The sequence below is a fragment of the Bos javanicus genome, chromosome 13 (assembly GCF_032452875.1).
Source record: "Bos javanicus breed banteng chromosome 13, ARS-OSU_banteng_1.0, whole genome shotgun sequence".
Classification (NCBI taxonomy): Eukaryota; Metazoa; Chordata; class Mammalia; order Artiodactyla; family Bovidae; genus Bos; species Bos javanicus.
Window position 1 is genome coordinate 35,117,756 of NC_083880.1, and position 21,200 is coordinate 35,138,955.

General features: G+C 46.8%; 1 protein-coding gene across 6 annotated transcripts in view; it reads right to left on the reverse strand.

Annotated features, from left to right (window-relative positions):
* JCAD (junctional cadherin 5 associated) overlaps window positions 1-21,200 on the reverse strand; it is a 78,516-nt gene that overhangs the window by 24,597 nt on the left and 32,719 nt on the right. For 2 of the 6 annotated variants that reach the window (XM_061436244.1, XM_061436239.1), the window contains exon 1: window positions 12,662-12,786. The exons of 1 other annotated variant lie outside the window; for it this stretch is intronic. The gene's annotated coding sequence lies outside the window, so the exon portion shown is untranslated. Of the gene's footprint in view, window positions 1-1,624; window positions 1,733-12,661; window positions 12,787-21,200 lie in introns of those variants that run through there. 3 more of the 6 variants (XM_061436240.1, XM_061436242.1, XM_061436243.1) reach the window with 3 other exon arrangements.

Here is a 21,200-nt window from a genome sequence, read left to right on the forward strand (position 1 = left end):
CGAGGCAAGCTCTGCTTCGTTCAGTGCTACGCCCCCAGCATCCGGCACATAGTACGTGCTCAATAAATCACTGTCAAATGAAGGCACAGTGGGAGAAAGTGATGTTTGAGCTAGGTTTTGAAGAATGATTAGGAGCTCACTGAATAAACTGCACGTGCACATGTGTATGAGATGGGGAATTAACATTTAAAATAGATTCAGGGTACAATCATCCCGGGGGAAAGAAATGACACGGCAACAGAATCCTGCAGGTGAGACTGTGGGTTCCCAGACTCAGTGTCACACATACAGTTGGCACCATGGTCAGAGTTCAGGTCTGAGGACACTCAGCTCCTTTCTGTTACTACATCAGGCTCTTTAAAAGCAAAGCTAAGTTCATAGCACCCTAGCTGGCCACCCATTACACAGAGGAGCAGGCCAGCATCAATGACAGAATCCACTATGGGGTGGTAAGAAGCAATGACCTTCCAGAAAAACGCCAGAGGGTCACTGTCCTCCTGGGGATAGGCGAGCTGGTCCATGCTGCCTCTGTCTGCAAGGTAAGTACACTTTGCAAACCCTTAAACAGTACAACAGATCAGGCCCAGCCATGAATATCTTTCGTACAAACTCGTAAGAACTGTCCTTGACCCTACAGGTCTGAGGTCAAATGTATATTGATGTAGGGGGACTCTTTTAACTTGGTCTCGTGGAAGCCAGCAGCCTGTGGGGGGCAGGAGGATGAAGCACACCAGCTTCAGCACTTGGGGTGCAGGCCCCACGAGAGGGGATGACCCACAGCACAGGCCCCATGACCCAGATGAGGGGTGCCCCCAATCCCCAGAGGACTCCTTCCTTTGGCTGACACCCGCCACCTTGTGGACCCTAGCTCAGAGCCTGGCTTCTACTTCATTTCCAGCCCCATGTCAAACATCGTCGCTCCCAGCAGACAGACTTCTCAACAGCCTCATGGACCATCCAGTCCTTTTTGTATTCAGCATCCTTCCTGTAATATCCTTCCCTACCATGGATGGACCAGCGCATCTCTAACACATCAGTCCCACGGCCACCAGGAGGTCATGCCAAGGACCTGAGGAGGAGGGGAGTCCTTTCAAAGCCCCCGCCCAGCCCTGAGGCAGCAGCCTTCCAAATCAAAGGTATTCGAGGCCACCCCCCACCCACCACCCAAAGGGCTGCTATTCAGAGAAGCACACAACAAAATTGGACCTAAGTGTAAATTATTAGAACATGGTATTTCACAACTTGGAAAGGTGTGTGTGTATGATGGGCCCTTGTGGCACTGACACCCGGGTCATCATAAATCTGAGGGTAAACTTTTCAGTCAGGCCTCTGTATACGGGGTCCCTCCGTATGCATATCTGAGGTTCCTCGGCCACAGGTTCAACCAAACCTTGGCCAGGCTGGCTCATACCCTGTAAGCAGGTGCTTACTGAAAAGAATCTGGCCCCGCGCAAATCAAACCCAAGTTGTTCAAGGGCCACTCGAGTTAAAACAGCACGGGCTTGGCATGAGCCCTTTCATCCCCAGGTGGTGCTGACACCAGCCCCAGCTGTGGTCCTGGGAGCAAGTCATTGGCTGCACCAAACCTCAGTTTTCCAATCTGCAAAATGGCAGGGACACTCACATCTGTCTTCCCAGACTGTTCCAAGGGCCACACAGTGTTGTTCAGTTGCCAAGTGGTGTCCGACTCTTTGCGATCCCAGGGACTGAAGCACGCCAGGCTTCCCAAGGGCTATGTAAGTACACGTAAAAGCGTAAATCACACACAATCTGAGATAGCATTTATCACGCAGCAATGGCGGGTCCATCTCTGAAGGGCTGCCTGTCCTCATGGAAAGCTTTCACCGTAGTTACTCGCTGTGACCGCTGGACCGTTCCCTGATTCCTCATGCATCACTTGGCCTGTGACTTGATTCCCAAAATCAAGCCCACTTTCTATCTCCCAGATACCTGTCTTCCAGGAAGGCCACCATCTGAGTCACCGAGGACAGCAAACATTATTTCACAGAGTCCAGAACATGCACACGCACGTTCCGAGGGCTTGGGACACACCGGGCACTTACACTGTAATGATGAACGAGACCCACTCTTTGCTCTTGAGAGGTTTACTGCAGCGACAGCAGGAGAGCAGGCCAGGGAAACACGGCACAGGCGTGTGTTAGTGACGGGAGCGTGCCTGCTCCCCACAGTGTCAGCACTGCGATGGGGACAAGGACAGGAGGAGAACACGGGACCCTCACCCAGTCTCAGGGAGTCAGGACGGCCTCTGGAAGAGCGTGTCAAAGCCAAACAAGCCCTTCAGGGCGAAGCTGTGCTGTGAGGTCACCCTGTAAGGATGCTTCTCCAGTCAGTTCACATAAGAAATGTCTTCCTTTGCTACTTTGTCACCTTGCATCAAATACTCAGAGTGGAACATCTAAGAAGAGCGGTCCAGGCAGTGCTCGTGCCCAGATATGTTCTCAGAGACAGAATCCTGAGAACACAAGGACCAGAGACTAAGGAGCCCACTTACAGTAACTCATTCATTCTATGACTAAATGCAGGGCAGACAATTAAGATAAGGATACACATGTTGGGCTGTCCTAGTGGCTTGGCAGTAAAGAATCTGTCTGCCAATGCAGGAGACACGCGTTCGATCCCTGGTCTAGGAAGATCCCATGTGCCTTGGAACAATTAAGCCTGTGCGCCACATCTATTGAGCCTGTGGTTAGAGGCTGGGAGCCACGACTACTGAAGCCCACACACCCTGGAGCCTGTGCTCTGCAACAAGAGAAGCCACCGCAATGAAAAGCCTGCACACCACAATGAAGAGTAGTCCCCACTCACCATAATTAGAGAAAAGCCCTCACGGCAGTGAAGACCAGCAGAGCCAAAAATAAATAAAATTATTAAAAACAAAAATTCTCATGTTAACAGAACAGTCCATCAAGGCCTGTAGTGAGGAGTTCCTGGCTGGGAGAGTCTTAAGTGGAGGTCAAGGCAATGAATTTGCAAATTCTATTGTTTTTACAGCAACCCACTGAAGGTGTGCACACATATTTACCCTCACATCCTGAGGGGCACTGTAATATTTTCTATTCTATTTCACTTTTGAAAAATGCTGGTTACTACACACTAAATTTGATGTCACAGTAATTGATCAGAACCCAGCATTTGGAAAGCACTAATGGAGAAATCAATCCTGTGCTGGTCAGGATGCTGGACTAGATGACCCCTGAAATTCTGTCCAGTTCAACGATCTCATCAATCGATGAGAAATTCCTTAACAAGTTCCTTGCTTTGTTCTCAACAGCAAAATACAGCTGTTCTATCTGATCAAAAATTTCCTTTCCAAGAAAAGCCACAGCAACTAAGTGAAGCTGCTTTCCTATTCTTAAGAGCATAAGATGAAAAGAAAGAACTCTCCTGAAGGGAACATCCTGGCTCCTGCTTCCTTCCTCTACCTGTGATCCACCTGGGGCTTGAGACCCGAGGCCTCAGAACACAACACCACTGGTTGACAGATAAAGCCAGCATCGTGGAAGGCGCCAAGGAACCCTCAGGATGAACGGTACCTACAGTACTGCTGCTTTTATTCTCTTTTTGGTTTGAAAGAGCCAGGAAGCAGACTTTTGTCTCTTTTGAGTCCACTACGGCTCTTTTCATCTTTTCCTAGACTGTTCTCTGCCCCATATATTCCTGGAGTAAGCCCATCATTTCAAAGACAAAACAGAGAAAGCAGTTTAAAAACCCTACCACCCTAACAAAAAGCCTGACAGTCTGGCAGAAGGGACATGTGTCCTGGTGGGTCTCCTTCCCTGGGTGGCTTGTGTTCAGCTGTTTCTTCTCATCTCACGCGGAACCTGCCTGCAGACTTCCTCCCACCTGATCTGAGTGAAAACGGAGCAGATCAGTGTGCTTTCTTGATAGAAAGGCTTCCTTCTATCAAGCTTCTGCTTGGAAGATGGCTGTTACGAAGGGGCTTAACTTCCAAGCCTCAGTTTTCTAAATGGATCGGCCACTTATGCTAAAGACAAGTATGTGGTATCTAGTAGCTATTAGGATGTCAGGCTGGTAATTCCTACTGGACTTGGTGGCATTGCTCGATGATACTAAAGAGAAACCCGGGCCCGACCTGGGCTTCCCAAGTGGCTCAGTGATAAAGAACCTGCCTGCTAATGCAGGAGACACAAGAGACGTGGGTTCGATCTCTGGGTTGGGAAGATCCCCCAGAGAAGGAAATGGCAACCCATTCCAATATTCTTGCCTGGGAAATCCCCTGGACAGAGGAGCCTGATGGGACACAGTCCATGGAGTCACAAAGAGTTGGATACAACTTAGCGACTAAACAACAACAGATCAGGACCCCCGGCTCAGAGAACGTCTCACCTGGTTATACAACTTGAGTTGAGCGACTCAGTCATTCAATGAAAGCAAATTCTGTAGACAGTGTACAGAAAGAAGGCAAACTGGATTTACAACAAGTCTCTTTTTATAGGAGAAAACTTTTGTGCTCAGTGTATAACAACACTCCAAAAGACAGTTAAGCGAAATGCAAACTTTAGCTTTTTCCCCTCTGTTCTGTTATGAAAATGCATGCTTACAAGCGTCAAAACTAACATAACGGAAGAAACAGTGACGGAAACAAACACGAGGAACACGGAGCTGGGTGAGAAGTCTGCGTTCAGCCTACAGTTCTCTTGTTCACCTCGACAGGACTGGTTTAAATTAGATTAAAGTCACGAGAAGAGACCCAAAGAGAAATGCTTATGGCACGCGGGCTCTAAGTTAGGTGGTTTAAAGGGGAACCCAGGGAGAGGAATCACGAATGCTGAACAGCCGAGCTTCCTAGGCTGGGTTTTTTTCTATTGATTCATTACATCACTAGATTTATAGTCGATCACTTTTTTCCCCCTTGAGGATGCTTGCGATAAGTGGTAAGATGCTCAAATGCCCTCCAGGAGATGCGTAATGAATTCACCAAGAACATCTTCCAATTCGTGGTTAATTTATACCCCCCACCCAGCCACTACCCTCATTAACTCTCCCTATACACAGAGAAGGAAGAGCCTGTTCTCTAAGCTCAGAATAGCAGCACACGAGAGATAACATCATCATCCATCCGCCGAGCATCTGTGATGTGCCAGCCACTCTGCTGGCTGCCTGGCACTCTTTATTTTCCACTCCCAGGAACCGTCCTGCTGTAGATATGAACGTCTCCATTTTACAGACAAGAAAACCGAGGCTGAGAGTCCAAGGTTACAGTGTGTAAGCACAGATTCAAGGGTCAAACCAAGGTCTGTCTAGCTTCAAAGCTCATGCTACTATTTTAGGCTCTAAATTTTCTTCCTTAATAGCAACAAAAGTTTCCCAGTTTACCAAATAATGCATAAAATATAAATAAGAAAGGATAGAAGGCGTGGTGGCATGAAGATGAAATACAATAATAAAAATGGGAAAACTCCTTTATTCTCTTGGGCTAGGATGGCTCTGTGAGGTGACCCTTGCGGCATGCACACACACAAGGCTGATGCTTCACTTCACTGCAGTGTCTTGATGGCGATACTAACACTGACTTCTAAACACGCAAATAACATGATTCATTCACAAATACACCACGTGATGCTCTGTGACCTTCAGCAGACCTCTTCAATTATCTGGAGTTCCAGGCTCTCCATCAGGGACCTGGAGTTCTCATGAAACCTGCTGTGTGAAGCTGAAAAGCAGACAAACTACATCTATGAGAAATGGGAGGGGAGCTTGTAACTTTTGTAAAAAACTAAGTTCTCAGAGAAAAAAATTATCTACATAGTAATAGCCACTGTTCTCTGCAGTGTTAATACAATCTGGACTTGAATTAGTAGACTGTGGGAAACCACCGAGGGGTCTGGGTAGATAAAGGAAGGGTGTTTTACAGTGACTCTGGCAGGAGAGCGAAGGAGTAATGCGGGCAGAACAGGACAGATGTGTGGACAAATAGTCACAAGTCCCTTCTGTTGTAATGTGCATGGGTGGATGGGAGGGCGGGAGATAAGAAAAAAGAAAACTAATGAGTGTAACTTCCCAGGGAAGAAGTACAGTGAAGTTTGGTCTTGGTGACTAAAGTAATCGTCCCCTTGTTATGAGAAACACAGAAATCGGAAACAACACTCAGTTGGAGATGATGACGGGTCATTTGATTTTGATTTAGCCAACTTATTCCTGCAAAGTTTTTTTGTACCCAGATCATTCTCCAATGGCTTTTCATCAGAATTCTTGTTCTTTCCAGAGAACCCAAATGAGACCACAGTAAGCCATCTTCCAGTGTGGTGGGCTTCTAAGTTCTGTCCTTATCAGCTGTATCCTTTCTATTCAGGTTGAAAGGATGCTGATAACAGCTCATAGCATTTGGGCATGGACTGGAATTGTCCACCCCCTCGCGGTAGGGATGAATTTCCATTCCACCACAGTGGCTTAATACACAACTGCTGTAGGAACTGAGCCTAAGACAATGCCTAGGAGAACCTATGGGGTTCAGTCTTCTTCCCAAAAAGTGAATTAAGAAAGCTGAACTAGAGGATCTTCTGGGTCCTTCCCGCTCTAGAGACGGCCCCCCTCTCTGGCCTCTTCTCCCCTGCGATGAGTAGCATGCATTTCTCAGTCAGTTAGCTCGGTGGAGAGAATACAGCTTGTGGCCGTGCACAGAATAAAGCTAACTGGGTCACAGGAAGCTAGACCCTCTGACCTTGGCCTGGTTAGCAGCACCCATACAGAGGCCAGCCCAGAAAGCAGAGCTAAGAGGCCACACAGTGAGAGGAGGGGGAGGTGGCGAGGGCCAGGGGAGTCCAGCACCCAGCATCGCCCACCCCAGGAGACCTGGAGCGCAGCCACGCCCACTGACTGCAACTTGCTTTGCACCAGGTTTGCAGGCCCTGGGCTCTGAAGACATGGAGATACAGAAGAAGCCCCCATCAACACCCTCCCCTGTGAACCTTCTAAGCTGGGAGGCGTTACTGAAGTCACAGGCGCCTTCATCACTAGGGGTCGAGCCTCGCCAATGAATGTTATCTACACAGACTCCACTGCCCGCTCCCTTCCCATCTGTAAAAATATGTTTTCTTTTCATATTGGCGCTTCTCAGGCTCCTCAAGACAGGGAAATGAAACAAAATATTAATAAACTCACGAAATCGACCAGCACTTTTCTTCCTTTTAAACATCCGCCCAGAACTACAAACTAAGAAAGAGACAAATACTCAATTAAAAATATCAAACAAATGTTCACCCTCACCTGAGATAAAAGATATGCAAATTAAACCCAAAAGCCACTATCCACTTCTCACATTACTGAAGTTTCTAGAAAGCAATAGCTTTTGTTGAGGGCATGGTGAATGAGCTGTCAGGGTTCTCCCATTCGTGAGTGTATGAGTGGGGTTGGTGGGGGGAATAGGTCTGTATGTAAACGGCTATTCCCTTTCTTAAAAATGATTAATGCTATAAAATCTTTAAATATCTGAAACCCTATAGACTAATAATCCCACGTCTTGGGATCCAACCTAATGAAATAATCAGAGATACATACTAAGTTTTATATAAGGATACTTACCCAAGTTTTAATTATGATAATAATTTTTTAAAAAGCTAGATTAAACAGTCATTTAAGGGATGGCTAAAAAATTCTGGTACCTCCATGTGGAAGATTATAATATGCACACATGTGTATAAAATGATGTTTTTAGATATTGAATGGTACAGGGAGAAAATGCTCATGGCACCATGTTAAATAATAAAGACAGGATACAAAAGCCTAGATTCAGTGTATATAATACCAATTCCATGTAAATACACACAAATACAGTATGGGGAGAAACACCAAGAGGAAACATACCAAAATAGCAGCAGTGATACTGGATTCTAAGTTTTTTAAATGCCCTTATTTATACTTTCCTGTATTTATAATATTCAGTCATGAAATATATTAGATCGAACCATACGAAGCTGCCATTTTACAGGTAAAAAGTGGTCAAGTAGTGGCATTTTCTTATACTTACTATTTCATCATCGGGGGGAAAAAGAACTTAACAAAAAGCTACATATAGGAAAGATTAAGAGAAAATATCTTCAAAAACATATTGCATATTTCAAGACTCAATGAGAATAAGAGAGACACAGGAGAGAAGAATAAATGAAAAGTAAATTACATAAGGTTTGAAGAGTTTAGGATATGGTATTTATGTCTTATCTGCTACCAAGATATACTTAATTTGAATCTAGCAGGCTTAAAATCCCAACCTGCTGATAAAACTGAATACAAGATCCCAAGTAGCATTCTAAAGGTCCTGATGAGACATTGGTACTAGAAAACCTAAGGCTTCTCTCTTGTATTCATTGACATTCCACCCTTAAGATGCAATTAGTCCTTCAAATTGTTGGCAGTTGACTATAAATATTTCTCCAACTGACAATTTTTCGGTCTAAAGTTGTGATTAACATACAACAAAGTACTTTCTTTAAACAAGAGGTAAATAGCCAAGATACAAAACAAACCAGACTGAGGCAGGCTGCTAATTGATGCACAGATTTTTAATACTCTCTACAGCTTTTTTTGTTTTCTTGGATGGCAGAGTCATGGATTTTATTATGAGCAATAGGATTGCCATTTCCCTTTCCAGTCTTATTAATTAAATAAAGACAGTGTCGTCACCACACCACAGAGGGATGACCACTACTGCCAGGGCCCTCAAGTGGTCACAATCTCCTAAGACATAAAAAGCATACTGAATCTGTGAAGTTGTGGTTTTAGTGGGGCAGCCATCTCGGAGTTAAGTTTCTTTAAGGTGGCAAAAACCAAACAAACAAACAAACGAAACAAAAAAAGAGAAGGAAATCTTGGGTCTAAGATCAAGAGTTTCCTGGAAAGCTAACCTTGCTGGGTTGGGTTGGTATTAAGGCACTGATTCAAAAAGAGAAGAAAGTACAGAGCCAAACACCATGGACCTCATTTTTTTTTTGGTAAATATTACCTTTTTAAACTTCTTTATCTCTTCCCCTACCAACTGTATGAACACACACACACATTTCACACATATACACTCACACACACTCACGCTCTCCTGCCTTCTTTCACCTCTAAATTCTATCACACAATTACTGCTTTGGAGACCTCAACCATTTTTAAGAGACTCTAAGTATCTCATTAACGTTTCTGAAAGATTAGCAGTCATTAAGAAAAGAGGACTGAAATTGGGTAACATTTTCTAAATCTTCTGGAATTGTTGACTATCTGCAAAAACAACTGTAAAACTTATAATAGGTTAGAATTAAATTCCACTATCATCACAGATGTCAAATTCCACACGTAAAGATTTCTAAAATAATCTCTTAAACTTACAACACACTAGTTTTGCTTTTAAATATCTTTAGAATAGAACACCCAAGGTTTTATAAAAATGTCAAAGTTTAAGCAAACCTGTATAATTCTTACATTATTCATTTTCTAATTATGAAAGTCATATAATATTATTCCAGAAGTAAACACTGAAAAATTCAGTGTTTAACTAGAAAGTAAAAGTTGCCTCAAACTCCACTGTGTCAAGAAATAACCATCTGGTTTCTATTTTTCCAACTAGTCTTACTATGTATAGTTGCTTTCTCTCACTCCCCTTTTCCCCCTCTCCTCTTTGAAATATTTATCTTGGTGTCTTCATAATAGTATCTAAATTCTTATATTTCCATACAGAAAAAACGCAAGCTGAATAGGCAACTCCAGAGAGATAACCAGAAAGCAACAAACCACAAGGCTATTTAGTGGTCTGAAAAAATAAGGTTTTGTCATTTTGGCCAGGCTGTTCTCAACTATATTATCTATAGACAGTTTCTGGGAAATATATTTGGTCAAAGAAAGTTAAGGTAAAAAGTCAAATTTTAAACAAAATACCGCAAACTCAAATCAAGGTAATTGAGGTTTTAGCATCTGGGCGGTTCCTGTATTCAGTGACATGAAAGGTTTAAAGGCTGTATCAAAGCATTGGAGACTTCTCAGCCTCCTGGCTTTAGCAACTGAGTGCCCCTCAGCATTCCTGAAGTCGGCCAGCCTTCATAACAAAGACCAATAGCAAAGTTTCAGTGAATGAGATAACCCTTGCCATCCAAAAGGTGAAAAACATCTGCTGAAAAACCAAATGAACTTCAGTGATGGGTTCAGCGATCGGCCTGGAGGATTTCAGAGACATGGTCTTTGCCTCCGGAAAGAAAAACCACAACAGAACAATTGTCTCAATCCCACGCTCTGTGTTCTAAACTCTCTTTAGATCAATTAGCATGAAGTCCCGCCAAGCTCATTATTAGAAAAACTCTGGGCTCCTACAGCCCCATGGTGTTAACTGTCCTCCAAACTCCAGAGCTCTGCAGCAAGGACAATGAGGACTTGATGGGGGTGCAGACTCCTTGGGTTTTCTTTGCTGATAGCCATTTCTAGAACTTATTTTTAAACTGCATTTAAAAAATTAAGACTCCAAGCATCTTTTCAAAGATTTTTTTTTAATTGAAAAACTGGTCCTTATTTATTCTCCTGTGTACCTCCAATCTCCAGTTACCTTTTATAGCTAAAATTTTACAGCCAAATGTTTCTGGAATCTGTGACTTACTCAGATGCCTTATTAGATAACTGTGATTAGCTGTCAAGACCTCCAGAGCTTGTGGACACCCTGGCATCTTAAGTTATGTTCTAAGGAGGTAAAAAGAATGTTTTTTTCTTTCTGGCACAGGCTTCCTCCACCCACCCAATCCCCCTAAATCTCTTGGGCCTGCCAAGGGCCTGACCTTCTGATCTCTGCAGCAGAGGGTGAAGTTTGGCGGGAGGAAGGCCCAGTAGATGAAGGCCTCTGTTCAACAAATATTTGCTCACCCCTCCAGTGGGAGGGGAACCATTTTCTATAAGCTGCCTGCCTTGAGTAACACTTGGAGCCCTTCAGGAGGCTTGTTCAGCTGGTGGCCTAGAATTAGACACCTAATATCAAGGTAAACATAAAGTCCAAACCCACAGAACATTATGGAAAACCAAACCAATTTACCACACTTCCCAGGTCACATCAAAGCCAACACAAGTTCCTGGAAATAGAATCTGCGTGAAACTTCAAAAAAAAACTTTTCACTCGCCTCTGCCTTGCTGGATGGCCTTAGTCCAGTTATCTTAAATTCTAAAACTACCTGACCTAGGACGACACTCCCCTGAAGTTTTGCCCACTCAAACTACTGAGTCTGCAATTTTTGTCCACGCATTTCTGGCTGCCTGAGTCCCCGTTCCACTCCCCCTCCCATCTTCCAACCCTCCACTCAAACCCCCATACCCTCCCCACCCCCACCCCGCCTCTACTTGCAAATCTGAAAAGACAAAACAGCCAGGGAAGGCAGAAAACCTCCTAGTTGTGTGGTCCTCACCGCTCCACCCTCTCCCCAAGACAGGCCAGGCGACCAGATCTGGGGAGGGAGATGCTGAAGGGGGTGGGACGGGGACGCAGGGGATGGAGACTGGGTGGCAGGGTGTGGGTGTGGGCGGCTGGGGGTGGGGACCTGCCTAAGCTAATTCCCCAAAGTCCTCTCTCCTAGAGAGTGAGGATGAGCAAGAGCTAGGGCGTAACCAGGTGGCGCGGGGCATAAAGTTCCCGGGTTTTTTTTTTTTTTTTCTTCAGTAGTGGAATCACAGCTTCTTTTTCAAACCCCTAGAAGAATCCGGGGCGCCAGTGACAGGGGGCCAAAGCGGCGCTCTCAGCTGTAAGTGCTGAGGTCTTGCGGTCGGGTCTTCTAGGAAATCCCTGGTTTTCGGGGTGAACTGATGGCGACTTGGGGTGTGGACACGCAGGGTGAGCGCGGAGACCCAGGACCGGCGGGCGGGCTCCGGATCCCAGAAGTGGGCTTATTAACGGATTTACAGCGCTCTCAGGCGGGGCTCTTTCCTTTCTCCCACCCTGTTTTCCTTTTTCTCTCTTTGGCTTCAGCGCCAGCCGCCTGGGGGAGGGCCGGGCCGCCGCGCGCACGGCTAGGAGGCAGCGGCGATTAGCACCCTAATCCCGGCCCTGACCCCAAGGCGGTGGGCGCGCGGGCCGGGCGGAGACGGGGCGGGGCGGGGGCGCGGCCGCCGGCTCCCAACGTCCCGCGGGCAGGTCCCAGCAGCCGCGGGTGGGGGCAGGCAGGAGGGGCGCCAGTGGGAACTGGGGGCGGCGGCTGTCAGTTCCCCGCCGTGGAGATGCCCGCGAAGTCGGAGGGCGCAGGCGAAGAAGCGGGTGGGCTGGACCCGGGCGGTGGCCCGGACGCCGGGAGCTGGGCAGCGACCCCCGCCTCCCGACCCCCCGCAGCCCCGACCCAGCGTGGAGGGGCAAGGCGAGCGCCAACGCCAGCCGCGGCCCTCGGCGCCGACAGGTTAACGCGAGCCCGGGGCCGGTCACCTGAGGACGGGGACTCATCCCCCCCACCCTAGCAGAGGGGCGCCCCCGACCCGAGGCTGCGGGGCTGGGGGCCGCGCCGGGGGCTCTGGACTGGGTGCGGACATCCCCCCCGGCGCTGGGGAGGGCGCCGACCCGACCCACGTCCGGGCTGGAGAAGTTGGGGGGCGAACGCGGGAGGCTGGGGCGAGGCCCACGGGGCGCCGAGGGAGCGGACCAGATGGACGAAGGGAGTCAGGAGGGGCGACAGACGCCGGGACTTACCGAGCGGCTCCCTCATGCTGCCCTGCGCTGCCGCCGCCGCTCGGGCCGGCCGGGGAACAGCGCGACCCACCCCGCTCGCAGCCTCTGCGGCCGAGCATGCCCGGAGCCGCCGCCGCCGCCGCCCCGCTCTCCGCGGCCCCGCCCATCACCCCGCCCTCCGCGACCCAGCATCCCGCCCATAGCCCCGCCCCCGCGGCCTCGCGATCCCCGCCCCACCCATCGCTCCACCCCTCGCGCTCCGCCCCGCCCCGTCCGACGAGCGGCCTCCAGGCTCTGCTCTTGGGCCGGAGGGCGGCACCCGGGGAGGGGGCGGACCGGTAGCCAAAGGCACAGGCCTACTCCGGCCCCGCCTGCGGCACAGGTGAATTGGTCATCTTTTCCTCTTTCCAGTCTCTTGGGTTTGGGCAGCTTCAGCGCTGTACGAATGTCCACACACACGTATGCATACGTACACTGCCACACACAGATGCATACAGCCACACACAGACACACACACGCACACACTTTCACAAAAACATACACGCAGGGAAGGTGTGAAGAGCAGAAGACAGTGACAACAGCTTAGTGCTTGGAATCTCCTTTAAAAGCAGACGGCTGAGTATCTAAGCTAGAGGCTTGGGGAGCCTTTACAGGTCAGCTACTCAATCCTGTCTCTTGGTAGATGAGGAAACGGGAAGCCAGGAGAAGGCAGAGGTCAGACAGATTGAACACATACTGCTCCCGGCCTCTCCACCTCCCTCACAGCCGCGATCAGACTGCTGCCAGGTCTGCTCAAGGGCAAAAGTCCTTGCACTTTGGAGGGCAGAGAAAAGACAAAATGTTCAACTGCTGATGAGTCATGGAGAGGGCGATGGTATTGGCTAAGTCAGCCGCCGGTCACTGCAGAAGGATAACCTTTCACTTGGACTTCCCTGGCGGCCCAGCTGTTAAAAATCTGCCTTGCAAGGCAGAGTATTTGGGTTTGAGCTCTCCTTGGGGAACTAAGACCCTACATGCCTCGTAACTACTGAGAGAGTGAATTCTCAGGTAGGTTGATAAGAAACCCAGAGTCCCCAAGGAGGAGAAAGGGGTCTGGGGCTCTCGAGGGGGAGAAAGGGACAAACATTTTTTCTACATCACTTTGTCTTAGTCACATAAGACGTTTTTTCTTAAACTCTGAGTTATTGTGGCAACAATTTTTAAGAATAACTTTCTTTAAGCCCAGAGCTAATGATTACACAACAAAACAACTCATCTTGGTCAAGGGTATGTTTTTCCTTAAGCTCTATACTAATGATTATATATCCAGATAACCACGATGGTGTGATCTCTCACCTAGAGCCAGACATCCCAGAATGTGAAGTAAAGTGGGCCTTAGGACCTTGGCCCATCACTATGAACAAAGCTAGTGGAAGTGATGGAATTCCAGTTGAGCTCTTTCAAATCCTAAAAGATGATGCTGTTAAAGTGGTGCACTCAATAGACCAGCAAATTTGGAAAACTCAGCAGTGGCCACAGGACTGGAAAAGGTCAGTTTTCATTCCAGTCCAAAGAAAGGCAATGCCAAAGAATGTTCAGACTACCACATAACTGCACTCATCTCACATACTAGCAAAGTAATGCTCAAAATTCTCCAAGCCAGGCTATAACAGTACATGAACCAAGAACTTTCAGATGTTCAAGCTGGATTTAGAAAAGGCCAAGGAACCAGAGATCAAATTGCCAATATCTGTTGGATCATAGAAAAAGCAAAGAGAGTTTCAGAAAAACATCTACTTCTGCTTGATTGACTACGCCAAAGCCTTTGTGTGGATCACAACAAACTGTGGAAAATTCAAGAGATGGGAATACCAGACCACTTACCTGCCTCCTGAGAAATCTGTATGCAGGTCAAGAAGCAACAGTTAGAACTGGACATGGAACAATGGACTGGTTCCAAGTTGGGAAAGGAGTGCGTCAAGGCTGTATATTGTCACCCTGACTATTTAACTTATATGCAGAGTACACCATGCAAAATGCCGGGCTGGATGAACACAAGCTGGAATCAAGATTGCCTGGAGAAATATCAATAACCTCAAATATGCAGATGACACCACCCTTATGGCAAAAAGCGAAGAAGAACTAAAGAGCCTCTTGATGAAAGTGAAAGAGGAAAGTGAAAAATTTGGCTTAAAGGTCAACATTCAGAAAACGAAGATCATGGCGTCTGGTCCCATCACTTCATGGCAAATAGATGGGGAAACAATGGAAACAGTGACAGACTTTATTTTGGGGGGCTCGAAATCACTGTAAATGGTGACTGCAGCTATGAAATTAAAAGATGCTTGCTCCTTAGAAGAAAAGCTACGACTAACCTAGACAGCATTTTCAAAAGCAGAGACATTACTTTGCCAACAAAGGTCCATCTAGTCAAAGCTATTGTTTTCCCAGTAGTCATGTGTGAATGTGAGAGTTGGACTATAAAAAAAGCTGAGTGCCAAAGAACTGATGCTTTTGAACTGTGGTGTTGGAGAAGACTCTTGAGAGTCCCTTGGACTGCAAGGAGATCCAACCAGTCAGTCCTAAAGGAAATCAGCCCTGAATATTCATTGGAAGGATTGACGCTGAAGCTGAAACTCCAATACTTTGGCTACCTGATGTGAAGAACTGACTCAGGATCAGGAAAAGACCCTGATCCTGGGAAAGATTGAAGGCAGGAGGAGAAGGGGACAACAGAGGATGAGGTGGTTGTATAACATCACTGACTCGATGGACATGAGTTTGAGCAAGCTCCAGGTGTTGGTAATGGACAGGGAAGCCTGGAGTGCTGCAGTTCATGGAGTGGCAAAGAGTGAATGAACTGAACTAAACTGAATGATTATATAACAACAATGTGTCTTGCTCGAGGACATGTTTCTCCTTCTTAACAAGAACCTTCTGACTAATCTTGTTATATTAAGACCTATGTTTTGGGAGTGGGTCTGGTAAGATCTTTCTATTGCTAGTTCTAATCTTGTTAATTTAAGATGTATGTTCTGGCGGTGGATCTGGTAAAGTATATAAGGCCTTGATAAGACTAGTGACTGGGGCAGTCTCTGTCCCCCTTCTCATGTCTATGTCAGAAGCTTTCTCTGTCCTTTTCCCTGTAATAGAACTTTTGCCACATGAAGTTCTGAGTATCTGAAGCCTGGTCCCTGGTCCTGAAGCAAAATCTTCTTTGGAGATCACAAATCTGGCATCACTCACTGTAAGCTATCCCTACGGAGCCTGCGTGCCACAACTAGAGAGTCCATGTGCTGCAGCGAAGATCTGGGGAGCCACAACTAAGACCTGATGCAGCCAAATAAACACATTTTTTAAAAAAGAAGAAGAAAGAAAACTGTTCAGTCACATTACTGATTTCTGGCTGTGCTCTTTGCCATCACACCAATAATCTCTAAAGTCATTGCACTGTCACTGCAGGGAGTCCCAGGATGAGCCCTTCAAGTGCATGATTTTGTTTCAGTCCTCACCATTGTCCTATGAGATGGTGCCACTGGGAACTGGGGCTCTGAGAGGCCCTGCTGGTAGGCAATTGCAGAATCTGGCCCAAGACTCTCATTCTGAACCCTAACCACAAGGCGTGTGCAGTCTAAGAGAGCATAGAAAGCCAAAACGCTTGTGCTGAAAAAGAAAGGCGATATGGTCAAGGGTCATGTGGTGAAATCATCTTTCTTGTATCCCAGGAAACCAGGAGGGGAAGATGGGAGCAGACAGCTTGCTCTGGAGCTCAAGGGGCAGATGGCTTGCGTACTTGGTCTTGGGTATTCCTGCCACTTTCTAGGGGCTTCCCACATGTCACAGTAGTAAAGAATCCACCTGCTAGTGCAGAAGATGCAAGAGATGCAGGTTCGATCCCTGGGTCCAGAAGATACCTTGGAGAAGGAAATGGCAACCCACACCAGTATTCTTGCCTGGATAATTCCATGAACAGAGAAGCCTGGTGGGCTACAGTCCATGGGATCACAAAGAGTCAGATACAACGAGCACATGCTACTTTATAGATGTGTGACTTCTGTGAGCCTCAGTTTCTTGCCTAATACTATAAGTACAACAACAGTACTCACCTTGTAGGGAAGCCCTGAGCATTAAGTGAGATGAGGCCTCTTTAGCAACCAGCATAGTGCTGGCACAAGGTAAGAAGGCAGAAATATCAGCTCCTACCACTAACACCTATTCTAATGGTGCTCTGTTGGAAGGAAGGCTTCATGGGAAACGCCTCAAAGGCCTGGTAGGTTGCACTTAGGCAGAGCAAGGCTGGGCAAATAAGATAAGAAAAAAGCAAAGAAAATGATATGCAGAAGTTTTCCTGGGAAATCATAGTTAAGAAATCATAGTTATATACAGCAGTGACATGACTTCTTGTTATGAAAGCATGTCTCAGGGATAGACTGCTTCAGTGACACACCATTCCCATCTGTCCTCAATTTGTCAACTCAATGAAATAAATTTTTTTTTTTTTTTGCTGTGGAGCATCTATGTGCCCAGCAGTATGGACACACATGGAGCCAAATGTTCCCACGAGATCATTTATCAACCAGCACTTTGAGATCAGGACACGGTTTCCCACGGAACAAAGTTATATTGTTGGGTTTCTGGGTCAACCCCGCAGAAGTGTCCTAATGCAGCTGAACGGCTGTGTATTTGCAGCAGAAGACAACACTGAAGCAAAGGGAGAAACAAGCTAAATCAACCCACATAAAGCCTCTGTAATAAGAAACTGTTGGGGCAGAAAGGTGGGTGAAGGCAGCTTTCTTTAGAGGAAGGTGACAAGATTGCACTATCACAGATTCCGGAGAAGATGACTTCATGATTTCCTAGATTGTTGTGGTTTCCTGACACCAGCTCTCTAACATGATAAGCTCATTCCAAAATGTTTGCCTTTCTGCTTTCTCCAGCACAGATACATCCCTGACCCAGCTCTCATGCCTTCCAGCCATGACTAAGATCATTTCAGATGCACAAGGAGAATGAAAAAAATGAGGATGGGGCAGAGTGGGGGCAGGGGGTGGGAAGCAAGGAAAAAGATGGGAGCCTTTTCTGCAGATTTGGGGCTACAATTGTGAAGAGGAAGAAGGGCAAGAGAAAAAAGGCAATGAGTATGGGATGGCGACTGTCTAAAGAGCACATAGACGGGGCGTGGTGTTTCCCCAAATGAAGGTGGAAGCTGAGGAGGAAAAAACCCATTGCACACTAGTTTATAGTACTTGGACCTGGAGTGGTGGGCGTGAGAGATGAGAACCAACTGTGTATACATGTATATGCCTGTGGTCTTCTGCCTTTTGTACACGTACACACACGGGTATATGGGGCTTCCAAGATGCCTCAGTGGTAAAGAACCCACCTGCCAGTGCAGGAGACACAAGAGACACAGGTTTGATCCTTGCATAAGGAAAATCCCTTGGAGGAGGAAATAGCAACCCACTCCAAGATTCCTGCCGGGAAAACTCCACAGACAGAGGAGCCTCGTGGGCTATAGTCCTTGGGCTTGCAAAAAGTTTTACACAACTGAGCACACATGTATATGTACGCTTGTTATTATATTTTTAGAAAAAAAGGGCATTTCTTCATCAGGCAGGTCTCTGTAACTCAGAAAGCACCTGCATAGGTTTTATTTTGCCCATAAAAGGAATCCCACTCCTTCACCACCTCGCCTCCCAATCTCCCAATTATAAGGAAACTTCACCCCTCTCTCTCACCTACTTGATTTTGGGAGACTTCAACACAGGAAAAATATCTATCGCCTGCTTATGTAATTGTGAGGAAACAGAAAATGTGGTTTAAAGCAACTCTGAGCGTGATGCTGCCCGGGACCCTGAGCCAGGATGCCTCCCTGGCTGCCTCCACAACCCCGCCTCCTTGCGGGTTCTGGAGAAGGGATTTCACAGACTCAGGAAGGAACTGGATTACTGAGTCATCAGGACAGATGTGAGATGACCAGAGCAAGAATGCTTAACGGTCTTCTTCAGGAAAAATAAAAATTAAAAAAAAAAAAAGGCAAAACCCTTGTTTCTTTGATTTGCTGCTTTTTTTCAAGGACTCAGTGAAAAAAAAAACAACCCTCCTTGCTTTAGGGCCTCAGTGATGACCTACCACAAGGTTTCCTTTAACTTCATTATTCTTTGATGTTTTTCTCAGTCTGTAAAAACACTACCAGTTCTTATTCTCTGAAAAGATTAATGTTCTCGATAAGATCTCAAAGTCCCTCTTGTTGGCTTGTTCTGGAAAGTCAGACAATAGTAGTTATACAAAAACTAGAAAGGGTTTTATGTTCACAAGTGCTAAGAAAACCTGTTTTTAGATATAGATATTTCTATTAATTTAGAGACTATGCTGCATAATCACTTTTGACCATGAACTAGGAATTAGGCATGTTTTCCCAAGTGTGCTCCATGGATCACTCGCTTGAGGATCAACTCGGGGGGGGTCTGACTAAAAGCCAGACTCCTGGGCCTCATTGGACACCATCAGAATTTCTAATTCCTACAGTCGAGAGCCTGAAATCTCTATTTTAAGTACGTGCCCAGACAATTCATACACATGGGCAAGTTTGAGAAGCAGAGAAAGAGTACAAGAGGAAGAACTAGTGTGTGGAGGGCCTAACAGAATGATTGGCACACGATAAACATTCCCAGAACGGTAGCCATCAACGTCACTCCGTGAGGCTGGAAGACGCCCCAGGGAAATAAAGTGCATTAGGGGTGTGTTAACTGTTGCCTTAGAGATTTGGCACCAACCCAAACAGAAAATTTACAACCATGGGGATTAAGAAAAAGGATGACAAATACATTTCAGTACTATACCTTCACTCTAAGGAGACAGGATCTGCATGGTTATTGCACGAGAAAAATCACTTGCTGTCTCTTTCTCCACTTTCTCCTCCATCAGGCTACACCTTCATGGCCTCCCCGCCACGCACTACCACCGAGCGCCATCACCACCCACTGGAGCAGAATTGAGGTTCATTCCAAGCATCCCCCTGCCTGCAGACTGTGGTGCTTTGCCAGATTCATAAGGAAAACCCAATTCTCCTGTTTTCCAGGGAATGACAGTGGCTGGCTAGAATTGCCTGGGACAAAGGAGATACAGATGTAGCTTCCAGAGGACAGTGGACCAGCGCTGGCATGTCCACACACAGGCACTTCCGGCCTCCTCTCCTGCCATCTCACACCAGCTGATTGAGAATCTACCAGAATTAAGCTGAGTATTTTCTTTTTTCTTTCATTAAAAAAAAAAATTTATTGGCTGGGTCAGGTCTTAGTTGCAGCATGTGGGATCTAGTTCCCTTACCAGGGATTGAACTCGGGCCCCCTGCATTGGGAGTGCGTAACCTTAAACACTGGACCACCAGTGAAGTCCTAAACATTGAGTATTTTCTTTACCCTGTGTGACTTTTTTTTTTTAATGGGAGATATGTGAACAACTATGAAACAAGTTGGTTATCAACATTAATTAGAAAAAAAAAAAGAGCCTGGTCTCCTGTATTGGAGGTGCATTCTTTACCATCTGAGCCATCAGGGAAGCCTTCCACTGGGGGAGAGAATAACATTATCAGGCTTTTATTGGGTCTGTGATAGCAAGCGATACAAAGATGACACCAAGGCCAGGGGAGAGGCAAGAACTTCCTTTCATGTTTGCTGTGTGCCAGGCATGTGGCTAGGCCTTGACTTAAATTCTTCCACAGTTTTGTTACCAGGGTTACTCACTCAGTTGTAGCGCACCAGGCTCCTCTGTCCATGGAATTCTCCAGGCAGGAATACTGGAGTAGGTTGCCATACCCTTCTCCAGGGGATCTTCCCAACCCAGGGATCAAACCTGGGTCTGCAGCATTGCAAGAGGATTCTTTACTGTCTGAACCACCAGGGAAGCCCAGGGTTGGATGATTTTGAAGGAGTGATTTGAGTTGAGTGCTGGAGAGGCTATGAATCTCCCATATAAAGAGAGTTTTCTACATCTTTGCTTGTTTGTGTTCATAAAACACCTACAGCAATTGGTTTAAGCTTCTAGGATTGGCTTTATCATGATATATCTTGGATTTGCTGTATCAGCCTACGTGTTTAGTTCAGCTGCTGGATTTTGAGTTCTGGATTGTTCGTCTCTGTCCTGTGTTTTCTTAGGCTCCATGTTTATCTCTTTGGCATCCACTAATCACAAAGCCAGAGCAGTGGCCCGGTTGTTTACAAGTCTTCTGTGATCGGGGGCCCAGGCTGGAAACTACCTCCTTATCTAACCCTCACACCCCAAGCCGGTATTGTCCCTTCCCTAAATCCCCCCCAGGCAACCAGGGAAAGCCCTGATGCCCCAGAGTCCCCCAGAGCCACTCAAACCAGCCGGTTCCAAGCTGGCTCCCTAGCCCTGCCTTGCCCTTTTCCACAGGCACCGCAGCAAAGGCTGTGGCCCATGCTGTCCACTTGTTCTTCTCTGGCGCCTGGTGGACACTGGTGCTTCCCCCGCGGCCCTGCGTGCCTCTCCTTTCTAGGGGAATTGTGAGCGACACTAAACTTTTCCATCAAAACCATTGGCCTCTCTGAATTGTCACTCG